The sequence below is a fragment of the Drosophila kikkawai genome, chromosome X, assembly GCF_030179895.1.
Source record: "Drosophila kikkawai strain 14028-0561.14 chromosome X, DkikHiC1v2, whole genome shotgun sequence".
NCBI lineage: Eukaryota > Metazoa > Arthropoda > Insecta > Diptera > Drosophilidae > Drosophila > Drosophila kikkawai.
Window position 1 is genome coordinate 7,442,947 of NC_091733.1, and position 22,248 is coordinate 7,465,194.

Consider the following 22,248-nt stretch of genomic DNA (forward strand, 5'->3'; position numbering starts at 1 on the left):
TCTTCTGAAGTGCTCGCGTTTCTTGGGGAATCCGCGGGCCGTGGCCTCGCTGGCGCAGACGGAGTCGGAGCGGTCGCGAATGGATTATCACGATGCAGGAGGGTGTGGTGACGGCTGTGACATGTGAAACAGCTATGGGCACTTGTACAGTCCCGCTGCTGGTGCCCTCGTGCGAAACAATTCAGGCAAAGCTGCTTCCTCTTGATGTAGTCGGAGCGACCATTCACATCCATTTCCAGAAAGCGCGGACATACACGAATAGGGTGGTTTTCCCTGGAGCAAAGATCGCACCCTCTTGGGGCTGGAGTCACTCGGGCCTCATACGAGTTGAGCCGGCGCGCAGGGGCGCTTGCAGGGGTCGATCGGGGGGGAACCTGCCCAGAACTGCTAGGCCTGATATCATCGATCGCCTCTAGAGTACGGTGACGCTCGGTCAAAAACGAGTTCAGCTCGTTCCAGGTCGGAATTTCGGCCTTGTTGTGGACGGATTGCTCCCACATGGACAGTGTGGTTTTGGGAAGTTTTGTGGAAACCATGTATACCAGGAGACAACCCCAGGTTTCGACTTGGATGGAGGACATAGATAAGGCTGTTAGGCAACTCTGGATGGTGCCTTGCAGCTCTTTCAGAGCGGCTCCTGACTCTTTGGGGACTGCTGGAAGGTTGAATAGGATCTTCAATTGGCTGTTGACGAGCAACTGCCGATTTTCGAACCGTTCGGTGAGGCTCTGCCATGCGGAGATGAACCCTTCGTTTGTAAGAGGGGCCTTCGACGCAATGGCATGTGCATCGCCACTTGTCTTTGACAACAGGTGGAACAGCTTTTCCACCGGTGTGAGATGCGAATTCTGGATATAGATTGCCGTAAAAAGGTCTCGGAAAGTTGGCCACCGAATATAGTCCCCAGTGAAGACTTCGGTGTCCACTGGTGGCAGACGACAACCCGTAGAAGGGGGTGGTTGACTACTGGCGGAAGCCTGTGTGGGTTGGAAGGCGGCCTTGTCAATTATGTCCTACAGCTGAAACACACACTTCGAAAACACAGAATAGCAGTAGCTATACTTCGCTTCTAGCTCTGATGCAATGGTCGGAGGGTCGTCGGATTCGGCAAGGAGGTCGGAGCAGCTTTCATAGCTTTTCTCCACCTTTTCCCACAGGGCCCGAATTTGGTCCCGGTGGATTTGGCACATGCCAGGGGGCAATCTGTCCGTGTCAGGGGCAGCCGGAGTGTGCAGGTTAGCCGCGAAGTGGCTAACACGGTCTGTGATGGCAATAAATTTCTTGAGGGCAATATCTATCGCCTTTTGAGCCATCTTGGACACGGATCGCGTAAATCTGGATGAGGTACTGGGGGCAGTGTCGAGTGCCTCTTGACCTTTTGCCCTTGGAGTGGCAGTGGCCGCCTTTGGCTTTAATTGATCAGGCCGCGGGGATCCGGACTGGGACCCTTCCAGAGTAATTGCTGGAATCAAAGGAGTCTGCTCCTCGTCTCCCGTGGGCATTCTTGAAATCGAATGGGTCGTGAATCAGTTGGTCGCCGCAGGAAATCCACACGGATTACGAAGGAAAGACGACCCAACTCTGGTTCGCGGAAAGCCAGTGGACACAGCATCAGTGACAAGAAAAAATGTCAACGGCAAGCGAAAAGAAATTTCTCAGCGGAGAAGTTCGGCAACGAACCACAAATGATGGATGGGAAGCGATTGCAGCGATTGCTGCTGCTGGCCGAATTAGTGCTGAATGTCGGACCCGGGCTCTGGATATTAGGAGCCAATTGTATATTTATATGTATATGTATATTCCGTGGTTCGTACGTGGAGCTCGTATGAGGAATTGGAAACTTTCTTTATTAATTATATTCCGTAATAAAGAGAGAAAAATAATTAATTTTTAGTGTTGGAAATAATGGATAAGAGTATTTAATTAATTGCACGTAACTACGACGGCGCCGAAAAGGCGGAATTAAATAAAAAAAATACCCTTGGCGCTAACTTGGAAAACGCACTGTATTATGCCGTCGGCACAGCCGTGCATAAGCTAGGCGCTTACGAGAGATAAAGGCACAGAAAACCGAAACAACAACAACACCAGCGCGGCTGATGCGGCGGTCAGCGCGGGAATCCAAAACTAACCGTAAATCGAAGTTTGGTTTTGCCGTCGGCAAAACACCGTATGAGCGAAGAGTTCAGGAGCGAGAACAAAGCGGAACGCAAAAAAAAAACAATAACAAAAAACGTCTGCTGCGGCGGTTGTGCGGATTTGGAGAAATAAACACTTGCACTTGAATTTCTAATCTTGGTTATTTTCGTTTGTTGGTTTTATTGTAATTTAATTCCTATATGGGCGGGCAGAAAATATAATGACATATGTATGTATGGAGTTGGATACGCATGCAAAAATATATGTATGTATGTGGTTGGATGCATTTGCACAGTGGAACACCGCTAACGGCACTGCGGCGGCGTACAACAAAAATATATAGTTGAGGCAGAAAATATTTATATATGGACAAGCAGAGCGGATTTGTGTGGGGGCATGTGTTGGATGCTTCGCCTTATGGTACAGTGGGAACACGATGAGTGGACTGTATTTTAGAATTTGGCATATAAAAAAACACTGTGCAGGCCGGTGAACTTTGCGTGGAGAAAAAAGACGAATGGCACACAAAAAAAATATAAATATATATTGACCCTCGGCGTATATGAATTGAGGGTTTTTTTGTTTTGTGTTTGATCTATTTTATTTGATTTATTTATTTCACCACACAAGTTCACTTTAGTTCGGCGGAGACGGACTTGCACAGAGTGTATGCGTAAGTTTTCACACGGAAGTATGTATGTATGTTGATGCACATATGCCTTAACGGCAGGCAATATGGCGATCACACAAAACGGAGACGGATTGAAAAAAAATTGACGGGAGAAAAAATTCGGAATAAATGGATTTTTCCTCAGACTGCCGTCGTGTCGGAAAACTCGGATCTGGAGTTGACACAAAAAAAGGAAAAATTATCTTGCAGCAGTGTGAACGAAATTGAATGTTCGGACCACTGCTAAAGACCGGCAGAGAGAGGGCGATATAGGAGGCTCGTACTTATCTTGAGCGGAAGAAATCACCGGAACTGCTGGCTGTGTTGCGGAAGGAGTCACTCGGGCCTCATACGAGTTGAGCCGGCGCGCAGGGGCGCTTGCAGGGGTCGATCGGGGGGGAACCTGCCCAGAACTGCTAGGCCTGATATCATCGATCGCCTCTAGAGTACGGTGACGCTCGGTCAAAAACGAGTTCAGCTCGTTCCAGGTCGGAATTTCGGCCTTGTTGTGGACGGATTGCTCCCACATGGACAGTGTGGTTTTGGGAAGTTTTGTGGAAACCATGTATACCAGGAGACAACCCCAGGTTTCGACTTGGATGGAGGACATAGATAAGGCTGTTAGGCAACTCTGGATGGTGCCTTGCAGCTCTTTCAGAGCGGCTCCTGACTCTTTGGGGACTGCTGGAAGGTTGAATAGGATCTTCAATTGGCTGTTGACGAGCAACTGCCGATTTTCGAACCGTTCGGTGAGGCTCTGCCATGCGGAGATGAACCCTTCGTTTGTAAGAGGGGCCTTCGACGCAATGGCATGTGCATCGCCACTTGTCTTTGACAACAGGTGGAACAGCTTTTCCACCGGTGTGAGATGCGAATTCTGGATATAGATTGCCGTAAAAAGGTCTCGGAAAGTTGGCCACCGAATATAGTCCCCAGTGAAGACTTCGGTGTCCACTGGTGGCAGACGACAACCCGTAGAAGGGGGTGGTTGACGCATGCAAAAATATATGTATGTATGTGGTTGGATGCATTTGCACAGTGGAACACCGCTAACGGCACTGCGGCGGCGTACAACAAAAATATATAGTTGAGGCAGAAAATATTTATATATGGACAAGCAGAGCGGATTTGTGTGGGGGCATGTGTTGGATGCTTCGCCTTATGGTACAGTGGGAACACGATGAGTGGACTGTATTTTAGAATTTGGCAAATAAAAAAACACTGTGCAGGCCGGTGAACTTTGCGTGGAGAAAAAAGACGAATGGCACACAAAAAAAATATAAATATATATTGACCCTCGGCGTATATGAATTGAGGGTTTTTTTGTTTTGTGTTTGATCTATTTTATTTGATTTATTTATTTCACCACACAAGTTCACTTTAGTTCGGCGGAGACGGACTTGCACAGAGTGTATGCGTAAGTTTTCACACGGAAGTATGTATGTATGTTGATGCACATATGCCTTAACGGCAGGCAATATGGCGATCACACAAAACGGAGACGGATTGAAAAAAAATTGACGGGAGAAAAAATTCGGAATAAATGGATTTTTCCTCAGACTGCCGTCGTGTCGGAAAACTCGGATCTGGAGTTGACACAAAAAAAGGAAAAATTATCTTGCAGCAGTGTGAACGAAATTGAATGTTCGGACCACTGCTAAAGACCGGCAGAGAGAGGGCGATATAGGAGGCTCGTACTTATCTTGAGCGGAAGAAATCACCGGAACTGCTGGCTGTGTTGCGGAAGGATATCCGTATCCGGCTCGAAGGACCAGTGTTTAGGAGGGGGGCGATCCTTTCCACTGAAGATCCGTAAAAAAGTAGTTTCCACCGGCGCAGAGACAAAAGAACCCAGAAGCGAAAAAAAGCAAAGTCGGGGGCGTCGTGGGAAATTCAGGCGATCAGCTTTATTCGGCTGCATACATGTTACTAACTCTAAAACTTCAGCAAACGGCCGCGCTCACGCCCGTTGTCTTCGCTAAGCGAGAGCGAGAGAGCGGCAGCGGACGATCCGAGTGTTCGGCAACGAAGCCCGAGGCCCGCGCTCGAGAGTGCGAAAGCGCTTAGCGCTGCGGGAGAGCGAGCGCGGGAGAGCAAGAAGGCCAGAGCGGGCCAGCGTTGCTACGCTGGGAGCGCTTGAGCTTTTGGACGCTCAGACGCTCGGTGGGCAGAGGGGGAGCAGGGGCCTCCTGGCGTAAACAATAATATTATAAATATAATAAAACTAGTCATTTTGTGGAATTCAATCCATTCCATTCCATACCTTTTTTTTTTTTTTTAATTATAAAATCAATGGATTTTCCCCAAAAAAAACATTTTCTTTTAAAATTGACTTAACTATTAGTCTTGGTATTCTAGACAGTACTATTGCCTTTTGAGTTTTGCTACAATTTCTTAAAGGCGAGAATTCCACTTCATAAGTATCCATATAAGCATATTCTAGCTCTAATATGCTCCTCGGGGTTATTGAGACCAATTGTAAAACTTCATGGTCAAAATTTGGTTCATTATAGAAAACATCCCTAATAACTTATTGTATAGTCATTTTAAATTTATTATTATTATTATAAATAAATACGTGAATAATACGTGGAGCTTGATGCGCCAGACGGTGTCGGAGATGACTGCACAGGCTGCTGCTTCTCTGTTGGGGTACCGGTGCAGGTCTTTGCACAGATTATTTGTATTATGGTGTTATGCACTATTCAAAGTCACTTTCTATCCCTTTTTAATTTTTGTTTTTGTTTGTTTTCTTTCTTAATTTTTAACAAACACTGGCTTAAGTTGTCTCTTTTTTAAATTTGTAGGGTAAATAAACCCCGCGTTAAATATTTATATATTTTTATCTATTTGCACAAACTTTTTGCTGATGTTAATGGCCCCAAGCGCCTTACGACAATTTTTTGTCCGATTTGTAAGCTACCTTTCGTTCTTTATAACTATAAGGTACTTGTTTATTAAGACAAAAGATTCTTGTGTATCCTTTTGCTTTTTATTTTATTCTGTTTCTTACCTCGTGGGGGAAAACAAAGATTTTTATTTTAGCACTACATACATACAGACTTTCAGGTGCTGATTTACCACTCTGAACCTCTTTCCACAGGGGGGGAAATTGCAGAAAGTCGTCGAAGGACCATTTTTCAAACCGGTTTTATTTCTTAAAATCCTAGTTTGGGTAGCTAACATGGGAATTGAAAATCCTTATCTCTAGACCCACGGATCGGTATATCCCCGACCGCGGGAAACCTTCTATCGCACTTATCTTTATTTATTTATTTATTTATTCATAAGAATAGCAAATATCTGCCATTTTGAATCCATATCCTTACCTCAGACCGGATAAGGAGTGTTTTTTAATGATATGCTCCGACTCACATCAGGTGGTCAGAGGCAAAGATGTCTTAAAATATTATTTTTGTTAAAGTCTAATGACATTTCAAAATATAACAGAGAGTACATGTCGTTGTAAAGCGAACATAAAACGCGAAAACGATCGTGTGCCTCGAAATTAGTTTTACAAATATCCAAAGCTATAGGCCGAAAGTAACGTGATGGCCTAGAAGGAACTGAGAAGCGTATTTGCTTAAGCAGATCACTGGAAGAAATACATATATCCATTTATTAATTTATGCCGGAACATCACGCCATGGCAGGTCCGACGATCCTTAAGAGATCAAGCGTTAAAACACTTAGAATGTTCTGAAGACAGATGTTGCTGACAGGCGTTTTTCAAAAATTTTACCATCTATTGCGGGTTGGGAGTAAAATTGTTCATCCTCGTCATCATCATCTCCATTATAATTGGGAATATTCCCATAATCATCTTCCTCATCACTTTAAAACCTCCAATCCGATGGATTGTATTCATTATATTTAGGGTTTGAATTGTTGCTAGGCGCAGTATAAAATGTAAGTTTCCTCTTTTTCATATGCGGTGTGTTATTTTCAATCTCCACCTTAGTTTTATCATATTGATTGTCTTTGAGTTTATTGTACTCAATTTTTTGGTATGATTGACAAGTTCATTTAGCGGTTCAGTTATAGGCTTTAATGTTTCTTCCAAACCCATAATATTCTGACTTTTAGAATGTTTCAATCGAAAGAACAATAGTGGTTATTTCTGTCTTGGAGTTCGGTATGCACTGAGAAATAATTAATTAATCATGATAACATATACCTGATCTGATAAACCGACCTGATAATCAGACCTGGTATCAGCTCTGATCTGTTTATCAGGTTTATCAAGTTTGAAAAAAAAAAGAAATTTCCCAAGTCCCTTTTCCCAATACAAAATTATTTATATATATATATTTTTTTTTATTTATTTATTTTTGTTTTCATTTTTAATCTTAAATAAAAAGCCGAAAAAGAATTTTCCCCAAGTCCCTTTTCCCAATAAAAAATTTGTAATTTTCATTTTGATATTTTTATTTATTTATTGAATTTCGTACTTAAATCTATAATTACATTTCCATCCTCCAGCTTTAGGAGGGAATACATCCCTGAAGAAAACTTGTGATCGTACAGTTTTCTAACATTCGCAAAAATGATGTTTTCCATTTTGTTCTGCAGTTTTTTCAATTTTCACTTTACTGATCGCCTAAAATTTCACGGAATTGAAGGATGAAAGGGAATGCAAAAGGACTTTGGTTTCTAACTGTAAATACCGCCATTATCGCTGAAATCAGTGTGGCTTAGGTTTCTTTACATTTCCGCTAATATTTTCGTTTCGTAGCGAAAGTGCACTATCTATTTGTTTGGTTTGTTTTTGCCGAGACTGAAGCAGCATGCAACAATAATGGCACCGAATTTTCATTTTCTTTGGCCAGTTCAGATGCTAATTTTCGTTTTAGTCTTGGTCCTGCCTCAGCATACGTCATGAATTTTCGACCAGGTTTATCATGGGTCACGTCCTTTTCCACTACCCCAATTTTTAAAATTGACGCGAGCCACTTTGCATGTTTTGATTTAAAACGGTCTAGATTCATGATGCATTTCGCCAATTTCTGATTTAGAAAACCAAAAAACTGCTTCAGTTTTTGTTTAATCAATCTGCACTGATCATCGTTTAAAACAATTTCGCCCATATTTTGCATTATTAAGTTATATACTGGAGCTTGTTGCCGGTTCTTGTCATTCCATACATCAAGCAACGTTTGTAAACGCCGAAATGAATCCGGTATAATGCGATCTTTATTATTTTAACACACTTTCGACTTCTTCCAATTAACGCACGCCACCGAATGATGCGGCGTCGCTTCTTTTCCTCTACTTATACCTTCCGATGCGTAAGCGAGATAGGTATACATACGTATTTATCCCTTAATGCAAATGTATGAGATAGACAGAGATGACAGTGTTATACTTAATTCTAACGGGGCTTTTATCTTGTATGCCTCTTCAATACAATGGGCTTTATCCTGATTCTATGCTAATACAATGTACAGTGGGCCTTATGTGTATCTAGCCTACCACAACTCGGCCGTCCTGACTAGCTGATCCCCTGATCATGGTTTATATTACTTATTTGTACATATATTTACAATGAATTAAAATTTTTCTTATATTTACATATTATTGCAGTTTATCATAATTATTATTGCTTAATCGTGCTTTTTCTTTTTGCCTATCCAATGCTTAATATTTTGAATGCTCCAGACACCTTGGTAAGGGTTACGAGATACCTGAAAACCTTCTACGTCCTTTAACAAAAACCTGTCGTTCCTTAATATTTTTGAAATTACATATGGACCCTTATTTTTTGGAATTAACTTTCTAGAGACACCTGCTGTGCAGTCGAAATTTTTCACCATCACATAATCTCCTTTTTTGTATTCAGATGGCTTTCTTGCGGTCTTATCATAATGCTTTTTGTTATACGCTTGAGTTTTTCCTTGATTCTTCTCTGCCTTCTTCTGGAGTGTTATCTATTTCTTCTAGTTTTTCTTTTAACTCATCCACAGTTTTTCCTCTCTGTTCTAAACCAAAAAGCACTTTGCTTGGGGTTTGCTTGATACTACGGTGTTGCGTATTATTTAACACGTGTTCAACTTTATCTATTACTGTGTCCCAATATATACCTTTCTCTGGTTCTATTAGCTTCGCTATCATTGGACCTAAACTTCTATTGACTCCTTCAACCTGCCCGTTAGCCTGAGGTGATCCAGTTGCAATCTTCATATGCTTTATATCAAACTCTGACACAAAATCATCGAACTCTTTGGATGTAAAACAACTTCCCCTGTCTGATATGATGCATTTAGGCTTGCTATATGCTCTAAAATAGTCCTTCAGGGCGGTAACGACTTCCCTTGTATTCGTAGTCTTTGTGGCATATAAGCGCACAAACTTCGTAAAACCGTCGATCACGACAAAAATGTGCTTTTTTGATCTACCTGAGTCGACTGGACCATAATGATCGATGTGTATTAGTTCGAATGGTTTGCTACCTTTCGGAATGCAGTGCAGAAATCCTTCCTTGCCTATTTTAGGGGAGAACGCGACACATTTTAAACAATTTTCTATATGACTTAAACATTTTTCTTTGGCACTGGGAAACCAATAAGATTTTAAAATACTATCCAACATTTTGTCTCTACCTACATGTCCGACCTCATTGTGATATTTATATAGAACATGCTCTTCCATATCCGTAGGAACATAAAATAATTGTCTGCCATCGTTGCATTTTCTATAAATAATTCCGTTTCTCATTTCAAATAACTTATGTTCGTCTTTTTCTAACCGTTTTTTAATCTCCTGAACTTTTGGATCTTTGGCCTGGCAAATTACTAAATTATCTTCGAACGTATTCGACTCTACAATCAGAATATTTGTGCATCTACTAAGAGCATCAACATGCTGCATTCTTTTTCCTTCTCTATGTATGAGCTCATAGTCGTAGTTTTGGAGCTCTAACGCCCATCTAGCTATTCGCGGATAAAGTTCAATCTTATTAAGGGTTAAAGTAAGCGAATTACAGTCAGTAATAATTTTAAAGCGTTTTCCATATAAATATATTCTAAATCTTCGCAGTGCGTGAATAATAGCCATTGTCTCCAGTTCGAAACTGTGATATTTTGCCTCAGCGACAGTTGTGCGCTTCGAAAAATAAAATATGGGGTGTAATTTCCCGTCTTCTTTCTTTTGACATAGCACAGCACCAAAACCAAGAGCGCTTGCATCACAGTGCAGCTCTACCTCGTCTTTGTAATTGTAAATAGCTAAAACTGGTGCCTGCACTAGCTTTTCCTTAAGCGTTGAAAAACAGTTCATTTCCGTCTCTCCAAACTTAAATTTTTCATCTTTTCTCAAAAGATCGTATAATGGTTTCGCTAATGTTGAAAAATCTTTTATAAATCTACGGAAGTATGAGCATAAGCCTAGGAAACTTTGCACGGATTGTGTCTTGTCTGGAACTGGAAAATTTTGTATGGCTTCTATCCCTTTATCGTCAGCCCTAATGCCTTCGCCATTTATAATGAATCCTAAATATTTAATATTAATTTGAAGAAACTCACATTTATCCATTCTTAATTCTAATTTGTTTTGAGCTAACCTGAGAAACACTTCCTTTAAGATCTGAAAATGTTCCTCAGTGTCCTTACTGGCGATCATAATGTCGTCCATGTATACGATCACTTTGTTCTCTCTAATAAGATCCTCGAAAATTCTGTTAACAAATCTTTGAAACACTGCCGATGCAGTTTTCAAGCCCATTGGCATCCTAAGAAATTCGAATTGTCCTAAAGGCGTAACAAACGAGATGTATTTAACCGATTCCTTATCGACAAACACATGAAAATAACCATTTTTTAAATCAAGTTTCGAAAAAACTTTCTTGTTAACCAGTTTGTCTAAGAGGTCATCGATAAGCGGTATCGGATAATTGTCTTTAATTAAAACCTTGTTCAGTTTTCTAAAGTCTATACATAATCCTTTGTCTCCTGTCTTCTTTTTGACTAAAACTATGGGTGAAGTATATTCGGATTCGCTGGGTTGTATAATTCCATCTTTTAAATATTCATCTAGCAATTTTTGCAATTTCTCTTTCTCTGAATAAGCTAGTCGCCTTGGGGCGCAGCTAAATGGTTTTGAAGTTTCCAAATTCAGTTTTATTTCACATTTGACGAACGGTTCTGCAGGCTTCTCTACGCTAAAGTAATTGCATTTAATAATCTCTTCTAATCGGCAGTTTAAGCCTTGGTCGTTATTTGTGCCGCATATATAACTCATTTGCTCATCCTCCATATAATCAATACTAAAGATTTCTTTAACAGTTTCCTCATAACTAGGCATAACCGTATTTAAAGGCATAACTGTATTGATAACAGTTTTACTAACTGTAGGATTAACTATGTCACTAATTTCAGGACTAACTATTTTACTAATCGCTTCACTACCTGTTTCGCTAACTGTCTCACTAACGATTTCACTAACTGTCTCACTAACTGCTTCACTAACTGTGTCACTAACTGTTTCACTAACTGTTTCTCTAACTGTATCACTAACTGATTCACTAACTGTATCACTAACTGTTTCTCTAACTGTATCACTAACTGTTTCTCTAACTGTATCACTTACTGTTTCTCTAACAGTATTACTAACTGTATGACTAATTGTATCATTATTTGTTTTTCTATCTCTTTTAATATCTAAAGGGTCAATTGTAACCTTTCCCAAAGTGTCTGGATCCAATTTCAGCTGGCAAGCTTCCATAAAATTTCTTCCAAGAACTACATTATGACTCATAGACTCGTTTGGGACCACGTACATGTGAAAATAACATTTTATTCTTTCTTTTAATACGTAACACAAAATTTTTCCAAATATCTTCAGTTGGCTTTTATTCAGCCCGAAATAGTTCTCCGAAACGGTTTCTAAATTAACTTCTTTGGGTATACTGCTTACTTTCGAAAATGAGATTGGACTCCCTGTGTCTATGAGGCATTCTGTAATTAATGGGGTTTTAAAACTATTGTAAAAAAATCTTAATCTGCCTTACATAATTGTTTGAGTTCGCACTCTTGCGCTCCGGGCACTGCCCGACGAAGTGTCCAAACGTGCCGCAGGCGTAGCAGGAACCGGGCTCCCTCTTTGGTTTGAGGCATTCCTTGGCGAAGTGCCCTTTGGAGTTGCAGTTGGCGCAACGCAAATCCTTGTTGAGTGCAACTTTTCCAGATAGCTGCTTTGTCGAACTGCCTCCTGTTTTGCGCTCTGGTAAACGGACTTCCGCGAAGGCTCGCAGAATCTGCATCGGCTCGGAAAAGCACTGTATGCGTGCCTGGTTGCGCAGCGCTGGTGCTGGAATCCCTTCTATGATGTTCTCTAGCAGCTCCTCCAAATCGATGTTGATGTCGTTAGCTAGCATGACCTTGTCCTCGAAATAAGCGGCGAACTTCTCTTCTGGAAGCCATTGACGTCTTTGGAATGCGCTCCTCAGCTCTCCTTTGGACATTTTAACGCCGAACGTCAAAATAAGTTGTTCGCAGAGTTGATCGGCCGGCTCCAGAATGCGCGTGGCGTTTGCGTGCAGCCAGCGTTGCGCGTTTCCTTTCAGTTTGGCAATCAGAAGCATATGCATGCAGCCATCGTCTAAATTATACACCTTGCCAATGTTCTGAAGCTGTGTGACCCAATTGCGCGCACACACGCTGCCGTTGTATTCCATTGTAACTTCTTTTGCCAAAGCAAGCGATGCTGCCGGAGATTCCAGTAGTTTGTTTACATTTGTGTTCATGCGTTGATCAACACTTCCATCGATCTGTTTTCCAACACTGGTATTGTCCGGACCAATGTTATCGGCGGTGATGGCCACTTTGGTGCTGTTAATCTTAACAGCGTCGCTGTTGGCGCCAATGTTATCACTTCTAGAATTTTCCATGGCATTTTCGATGACGTCATGGATTTGGTGAACATGAACGGTTTTGTTCTTGTTTGCGCCGTCGATCTCCGTGTGAATCCTCTGCAATACGGCCATGCTCGCGTCTATTTCATCACGAATCTTCTGTAGGGTGGCTTTTTCGGCATCCACGAGCGATAGTTGTTCAAACTCGAAATTCTCCGAGGCTTGCGACGCCATTAATTGCGCGTCGCCTGAGACCTCTTGCAAGTCTCCACCCTGCTGCTCCTGCAGTACCAGCAAAGATGCAGCTCCATCCGTCTCGACTACTGGTTTTGCTGTTGGTTGGTTGAATGGTGGCTGATCGTCCTGGCTGCTCGATGTTTTGGCTGGCGGGTCGCCCCGTGTCTCCGGAGAAATAGCTTGCAGACGCGCTATTAACTCCGCTTTAGTGCCGGAAGTCGGGCGTCCGAGGGCTCCCAACCAGTTTTTAAGTTGGAGCACCGAGAACTGCTTTAATTCCATGTCAGGCATAGTGAGTTATGACCACTTCTGATGTTGTAAACGCCAAAATGAATCCGGTATAATGCGATCTTTATTATTTTAACACACTTTCGACTTCTTCCAATTAACGCACGCCACCGAATGAGGCGGCGTCGCTTCTTTTCCTCTACTTATACCTTCCGATGCGTAAGCGAGATAGGTATACATACGTATTTATCCCTTAATGCAAATGTATGAGATAGACAGAGATGACAGTGTTATACTTAATTCTAACGGGGCTTTTATCTTGTATGCCTCTTCAATACAATGGGCTTTATCCTGATTCTATGCTAATACAATGTACAGTGGGCCTTATGTGTATCTAGCCTACCACACGTTGAATGGCAAAACTCAAGTGCAACTGCAACATATCAAATTATTGCCAAATGGAACAAAAAGGAGCAAAAGAGCTTTATGTTATTGTATTCAGATAATATTAGTTGTTAAGTTTCAGCTTTCACCTTGCGTTAACCCTCGTCAACTTGTAAGTTTCATTCCACGAAACACACAACTACATTTTTAGTTGGGACATAAAAATACAGCAACAACACACTGAAATATTGGACAATACAACACATATAACAAAAATATCGAGCTTATAACTTTTTTGACATACCATGACTATTAGATTCCATATTATACAGTTTTAATTTAATTGACAATTGTTAAGTTATTAAACTGCAAAGATAAACAACTTTTTCGCGATTTTTCTTTAAGGTGTGACCAGATCTCTATCTTTCGACTTCGTTAAAAAAAAGTACTAAAAGAATTATAAGTTAACAAAATAATAATAATAATAAGAGAATTTTCATATATATAAAAAAAAATGTTGTCCGAGCAAATTTTAAGCCTGCTGAAAGGCAGTCAGAGATTAATAAGGCTGTTGGGAAATCCTAAATGGAGACGTAAAATTTTCAAGTCAGGTACTAAAGTATGTAAATGAGTTGGAGAGAGAAGCTCAATCCACTCACAAAATGCTAGTTAGATAAGGCCCTATAGACCACAAGTATTTTAGTAAGAAGAGGTATGACCAAATTTTTGATGCGTTTCGACAAATTCGAGAGAAGATCGCAGAGTCAGGTAGTAAAGGTAGTCAAGAAGATCACAATCCGTTATTAGAGCAGCAAATTAAAAAACTAAGGGATTACCTTGAGGAAACATAGGGAGATACAGAGCCAGAAACGCGAAACCTTGCGTATAAGGAAAAATAAGATCCATTTCCTCTGGCAAAATATTTCCGACCGCAAAAATATAGTAGGAGCATGTAGCTTAAACTTGGAGTCAGCGCTGAGTGAGCTAGAATTTTATGTTCAAAATACCTCATTGGAGATAAATGAACAATTAAAGGAGAGGGTCGGAGAAAAATATTCTCTGAACAACTGAATCACCTAATGGATTTATCAATTTTGAATATTGATTCCGTTAGGCAAATTAAATTCTTTATCGACACAATGATTGAAGCGATACACATTTTGAAACTAAAGGCTAATCTGTCCAATGAAGTTGATGTGTTATTTGCTCACATTGTGCTCAGGAAATTTAATACACAGACTCTTCAGTTATATGAGAGTCATATTAAAAAAAAACCAAAGACATCCAGCAATTAGCGGATGTAAGGGAATTTTTAGAGCAGCGGCTGAGTTCCACTAGCTCGGTACAGGAAGAAGAACCTGTGAAAAGTTTTTGCCAAAAATGTTTGTTTCGAAAAGAAACGAATTTTCAAATACAAACGAAGTGAAGTGCTACATCTGCATCTGCAAATGATGGGACATATTGTAACGCAGTGCCACAAATTTAAGGGTATGAATCCCACAGAACGACTAGAAGTCGTAAGAAAAATACAATTATGTACAAGGTGCCTGAAGCATCCTGACAGCAGAAGATGTACCAGCGAAAATTTATGTTCGCTGTGTAATAGAAGGCATCATTCAATGCTGCATATTGCATATTCCCAAAATAGGGAAACTGTCAACACCTGCGTGACTTCAACTCAGGCGTTGCTTGCGACCGCAAGAATTAAAATAAAATAGACAAATGGCGATTTTATAAAATTAAGAGCTCTAATAGATAGTGGATCCCAAAGCACTATCATATCAGAGGAGGCAGCTCAAATTTTAAAGCTGCCACGGATTAAATCTAAAACAGAAATTAGAGGGATTTCGTTTTCGGATACATGTGTGTCAAAACATAAAATTAAATTAATTATCGAAGACCCTACATCAAAAAAGGAAATAATAACCGAGGCAAGAATATTGCCAAAATTAATGAAAGCCCTACCTATAAATAAGGTAGATATAGATAAATCAAAATGGCAAAACTTTACATTAGCTGACCCGGACTTTAATAAGCCAGGTCGAGCTGATGTAATTATTGGAGCGGATTTATATTCGCATATCATGAAGACAGGTTTGGCAAAAATTGATGGATTATTAGGTCAGAATACAAAGTTTGGGTGGATTGTCTCTGGGAGAACTAAGTCCACTAAATCAATAGGGAAAAATAATTTTATAAAAACCAGTATTTGTAGATCTATTGAAAAGATTCCCGTTGAAGATGACAAGATATTAGGAGAATCAAAGCCACAAGCAATGGCACAAGCTAGAAAATTTGAGCAAAAATTCAAAAAGAGAGGTAAATGGAAAAGGGATATGCCTCATATAGAAAAGTGTTAAGTGTGCACCACATATCGGGTCATACCTCTTTATGCCTATGAATTTAAAATTGTATTGTATTTTTTTGAGAACCTGATAATTCTACACCTGACTGGCCCATGGCAGAATGTTCACACATAGGTCCTTCGGCCGCTCTGCAACTTCCCCCCCTGTGGTAAGAGGTTCAGAGTTTTTTAAACCAGCGCCTTAAAAAATATATTAAGGCTGCTAAAAATAAATAACTCTTGTGTCCCCCCACCCGTGGTAAGGAACGGAGAATAAAAATATAAACATAAAGATACACAAGAATCTTTTGTGTTTTAATAAAAAAGCACCTTGTAGTTAGAAGAAACTAAAGGTAGCTTAAAAATTTTAAAAACGAAAAATTCGTAAGGCGTGCTTCAGGCCCTAAACATCAGCATTAAGTGTGTGAAAAAAAAATATTTTAACGCGAGGGGTATTAAGTGCCAATTAAATAAAAAAGTGAAAAGAACAAGGCAAGGAGCCTGTGAAAAATAATAAAGTAAATCGAACAAAAAAGAGTTCGAAAAGTTAAAAAAAAAGTCCGACTGGACAAACAATTTTTAAAAAAAATTGTTTGAATAACAAGGCAAGGAGTCTGTTGAAGTGAACCAAAAAAAGAGTTCAACAAAAAGTGAAAAATAAATATATATATATATATATAAATCATCTCTAAAGCCGACACCTATACCAGCGGAAGGTAGCAGAAGGAAGGAAGGCTGCACGGCAGCAACTACAAAGAAGTCTGCAACAACAATTACGGCGGCAGCGAAAACAGCAGCAGCATCGTCATCGGAAATCCAGATAAGCTTACAAAAAATACCTACCTATATAAATATATTATACAAAAATACATAATACCTAAGTTTAAAATATATATATAAAAAAAGTAATGTCAGACAAAACTTTAGAGTTGCTAAAGGCGCAGTCCGGAATCATTTTGGAAATTAGGCAGGTAGAAGCTATAGTAGGGTTAACCAAACCAGACATAGTAAGGTTAGAAGTAGGGATGTCGGAAATATATCAAAATATCAAAATATCGATATTTTTTCTCTTAAAAAAAATATTATCATCGCGATATTTTTTGGGCAAAAATAGGCGATAATGATATTTTTTTGAGATGATATTTCCGATATTTTTATATTTGGTCACTCTTAAGCCAGAAGTGAAAAAAGACGCGAGTGATTATTATGAGTGCGGCAAAGGATTTTTATTCCGAATTTAATGGAATATCTGCAAAATGCACATTGTGCTTAAAGACAATTAAAAGTAGTGGGAACTCATCGAACTTACTTTCCCATTTAAAAAACAAGCACCAGGATGCCTTTTTAAAATGCTCAAAAGTAAGTGCAATATTCTGTGATGTACATACATATGGGCATTTCCATAATGTCGCACGCGACATTCGTACGCATTCAAATAAAAAAAAAAAGGATGGTACATTTCATTTTCTTTTTTTTTTTTAATGTTAACTTATAGCTCTTGCCTAGGACTATAATTGGTGCACATGTTGATTTTGAGTGTTTGCTCAATTTTAAGAAAATTTAAAAAAACTGAAGGATTCGCACGCGACAAAAATAGAAGTTACTTTCGCGGCGAGCTGTTTAAGCACTGATTTTAGCGAAACGGCAGGGACTATTTTAATGAAACAAATTTTAAGATGTGACGCAGTAATGCCAGTTTCATATGCTTTAATTTACAATCAGAAATATAGCGTAGTTTATTTTTTATTTAATTTTAATCAGATTCGCACGCGACATGTCGCACGCGACAGTTGGTTTCATAATTTTTTTTACACTTCCTTTTCATTTTATATTTAATAAGAATGCATAACATGATGTATAACAGATTTTATTGAATCATGTATATTTATTTTTATAACCAAAAATTTGTTAACATAATATTATAAATCCCAAAAAGTCAAGAAAAACAAGTAAATCTATCTTACAAATGTATAAGCAATGAACACTAAATTACATTACTCTAGAATATGATTATAAATTTCAAAAACTTTTAATTTACAACAATATGCAGTCCTAGCTGCTTCGACCTTTAGGCCATCACAACGAAATGAGTGAAATTGTGAAATGCCTGGAATGCTTCTCACATTCTCCCATTTCTCCTGTAACTTGTACTGATTAATTAAAGTTGTGATTTCAGCCGACGACATAAAAAGAATCTTTACTCCATTTATATTGCTTTCAGCACAATTGAAGAATTCCAGTGCATTGGTTATAACGAGGTTTCTTGATTTCGTTAGCTGCCAAACTTTTCTTTTGATCACGGCTCCAACTCCATCCACGGCTCCCTTTCCATGAGAACTGGCAAAGAAATTCCACTCAATGTTTTCGCACCCAATTTGTTGACCAATATCAGTCAAGCTAGTTAAAATATATTTATTTTTAAATTGTGCGCAGCAGCCATCAGAAAAGATAGAAATATTTGAAAATTTCCCATACATTTTGGTCATTTCCGTTAGCATACTTAAAACAAACACAAAAACGTCCTCTTTATTATGTGTAAGTTTGTCGCTTATAACCGCAAAAGACTGTGAAGCACCAGCCAACCAAGCAACACAGGTAAAAATGGTTACTTGCCGATAACTAAAATGAGCACTTTGAACTTCATTTTGGTGTGTTAACCTATAATTTTCTGCAAAGTCTATTTGCAGAATTAATTCAGAAGGCTTCAAATTCTTTTTTGATTCAGCAAAATATTTCTGCTGATCTCGTTTCACAAAAAAATGAGTCTTAAATGATGGCATCTTTCCTTCTAAGGTATTGATTAACTCTGCTGCAGTAGAAGATGTAGTTGAAAGCATTACATGGTTATCAATTTTTCGCCATTGTTGCCAATTCGCCTCATTTTCCATATTGGGTAAATATGCCACAGGTATATAATCATCTTTTAAATTTTTTATGCATTCTTTACAATTATTTGTCATGCAATTTTCATTTAGAATATTGCAGCAAATAGATTTAAGGAAAGTTTCAATATTTTGTGGGAATGATGGTATAACTTTTGTGCAGCTTTCCAAAAGAAACCCAACATTTGCATGATGCATGCAAACACACATGTTGTGCGGCAATTTATTAGTGAGCTGCACATGACGAGGTCGCATTTAAAAAAAAATGGATTTGCTCACTTTTTCATTTGGAAACTCCTTTTCAAATAAGCTATATGTTTCCGTTACGGTGAATAACATAAAACGTTTAGCTTTTACTTGACCGTCAATTATCAGCGTATCTTTCTTTCCAGCAGCTTGTACGCTAATATTTTCATTTTCATAAAACTGTCTTATAACATTGTCTTGTTTTTCGGAGAAAGGTGTCTCGTTCATGTCTATGTTTTGAGATATATCAGTTTGATTATATTTATTATACAAACCTTCAAGCACCTTGAGCCTCCTGTCCATATCCTGTGGCAACACAGCTTCCACTTTCTTTATAGCCTTTGCTAATGTTTGCTTACATGTGTATGGCTCATTTTGGCTTTGACGAGTTCTTTCCTCGTCAAACCGTTTTTGGCGCAACTCTCTTTGCCTTATGCGGTTATATTTCCGTCTCTCTTCAATAATTTTTTCATTACCTTCAGCCTGAGTTCTCAATATTCTTCTCAAATTTCGCATCCTTTCGTTATTTTTTAATTTATGGTCTCGCAATTTGTCCTCATCAGCCTTTACTTTTTCTCTCCACCGTTTGCAGTTTAATTTATTTCTTTCTCCGATTTTTTCTCCCATCTACATTAAAAAAATTTTTTTTTTGTGTTTACGTTAATATAAAAAGAAAAATTTATTAGAAAAACATTTTTGTTGAATTTACATTGTTACACTTACGATGTCGCACGCTACACACTTTAATTGACGTCCAAAAGAAAACCAATTAAATTTGTTGATCAAAGTTAACTTTTCTTGAATTGTGCACAAAAAAATGGATTTGGGTGCTTGATTAGAAGTGCATTGACCAAAAGACTTTCTCGCACTGATAACAAATCATACTTTTCGATGTCGCACGCGACATCTAAAGACAGGTGAAGCAAAAACAAAAATTAACCGTATTTTTCAACTGCATAGCCCCTTTTGCATTTTTCTTTTATTCCTGATATATAGGTCGAGCTTTTAAAGATCCAAAGTTCATCAAAAACATCTCTCATTAGGAACATAAATCAAAACAAAATGTGCAATAGAAATGATCAAAGTGGAACTTTTGCACTTGTTCGACTTTGAACTTCAATATTTCTGTATCCGCTATGAATAAATGCAAAATTGACTTAAATTAGTTAAATATGATAGATTCACTGTAAAAATAAGTTGGAACAACATGCATATATCGACTTTGATTTTGGGACGTGCGGTTGACCTTTCCGTGGAAATGCCCATATGTACATAAATTTTTGTGTGTGAGCGTTATTTCCCGCGAAATTTACCGGTGTTCGTCGTTTTACTCATGTATGTATGTATGTATGCAAGTTTGTGTTTTCTAGAAATTTTAAAATCAAAACGCGCAGCCATATACACATACATATATGTATGACTTTATGCCTGCCTTGCATACATACATACATGTGTAAAAAAAACGTAAACCGGTAAATTTCGCGGGAAATAACGCACACACACAAAAATTTATGTACATACTAGCTTATATGTGACAACTTAATTTTTGTTATTACGAAATAAATTAAAAATGTTGTATATTTCAGAAAACCACCAAAGGTGAAGGTGACGAACAAGACCAACCGAGCATTCAAGGAGCATTTTTGGGTGCAGCAAATAAAAACTGTGAGGAAAATATATTAAATATTTTAATATTTTAAAATAATATGTTGCCAAATTTTCAGCAAAAGACCGAAAAATTACGGAATCTTTGATCAAAATGATATGCAAAGACAATATGCCCGTCAGATGCGTTGAAAAAGAGGGGATGCAGAACTTTGTTAAAACGTGCGTTCCCAATTACAAATTACCAAGTCGATGGAAGGTATGTGCTCTTTTTTTATTTCTGTGTTTATGTTTATATATTCGTTGTCTTGTGCGGCTAGAATTGTCAAGTCAGTACTATTAATTATTTATGTATTTAAAATTGCAACTTAAAGTATGTATGTATATAAAGACATGACCAAGACAAAGAGTAGTTTGTGTTGAAATAGATGAGATCAAGATCTCGCTACCTGAATGCTTCAATATATATAGATATAAGTTATTTAAATTTTAAATTTGTTTTTAGGTTACAAATTTGATATCCGAAAAGTACACAGATTGTGTAGAGAGGGTAAAAAGGGGTTTTAAAGATGTCGAAAACTTTGCTTTACATGTGATGCTGTAACCATCACGAATTCAACTAGATCTTTTCTAACAATAACTGTGCATTTTTTATATGAAAATCAGCTTCAGTCTGTTTGTCTGCAGGCTGCTAGGATGAGCCAGGTTCGATCTATTGTGTATTTGATTAATGAAAATTAACATTTTACGTTTGTTTTTTATTAACTTAATATCCAACCTTTAAATAACTAATGCTTGAATAACCCTTAAATTGCTCGTATTTGATTTGATTTGATTTTATTTGCCTTCCTAACGCTACAAGTTTAAAACTTATAAATTAGAGCGCTAGTCACAAAGGGTTGCAATAAATTCTGTCATAAAGCTTAAATCTAAACAAAATTTGTGCATATGATATTCTTAATCTAACAATTTAAAGTTTATTATTATTATTATTATTTAGTATATTTTGTAGTTAATTTAACTTAATCCTAATCCTATTCCTAAGTCGCTGTAATTTAATTTAATTTATGGGACTTATTTAAACTGTGAGAGTACCTTTTCCTTGAATTGCGTAGCATTGCTAATATTTTTAATGTTGTATTGTGATTTGTAATTGTATTTATGTGTGTGATTTGTGTCTTTTGGCGGTCCACATATGCATAATAATAATAATATTTTATAATTTTTTCTTCTTATAATTTCCCATTTAGTCTCATACAAGCGAATATATTACTACACTGTTGGATGGGTTGGGTGCATTAAGCATACATGAAAGCTTTTTGGATCTGCACAACAAGACTATAGAGCTCCGAGACTCTGTAGTAAAAAGTTCAGAGAGAAAGGAAATGCAGCTTTTTTTTAACATGCCATTTTGTACTTGGGAGACAAACCCTATAGAATTTTGGATCTCACAAACGTCAGCTATGCCCATGCTAGCGAAGGTGGCATTAAGTTGCCTGATCACGCCTGGTAGTTCGGTATCATCGGAACGGTTTGCTTCTGCCATAAAATGCGTTGTGTGTGACTCCCGTAGTCGTATGACAGACCAGCATGTAACAGAAAGAGTTTATCTTAAATCATTAAAAACTGATTTGTTCTAAATAAAACCACTCAATATATGATATAT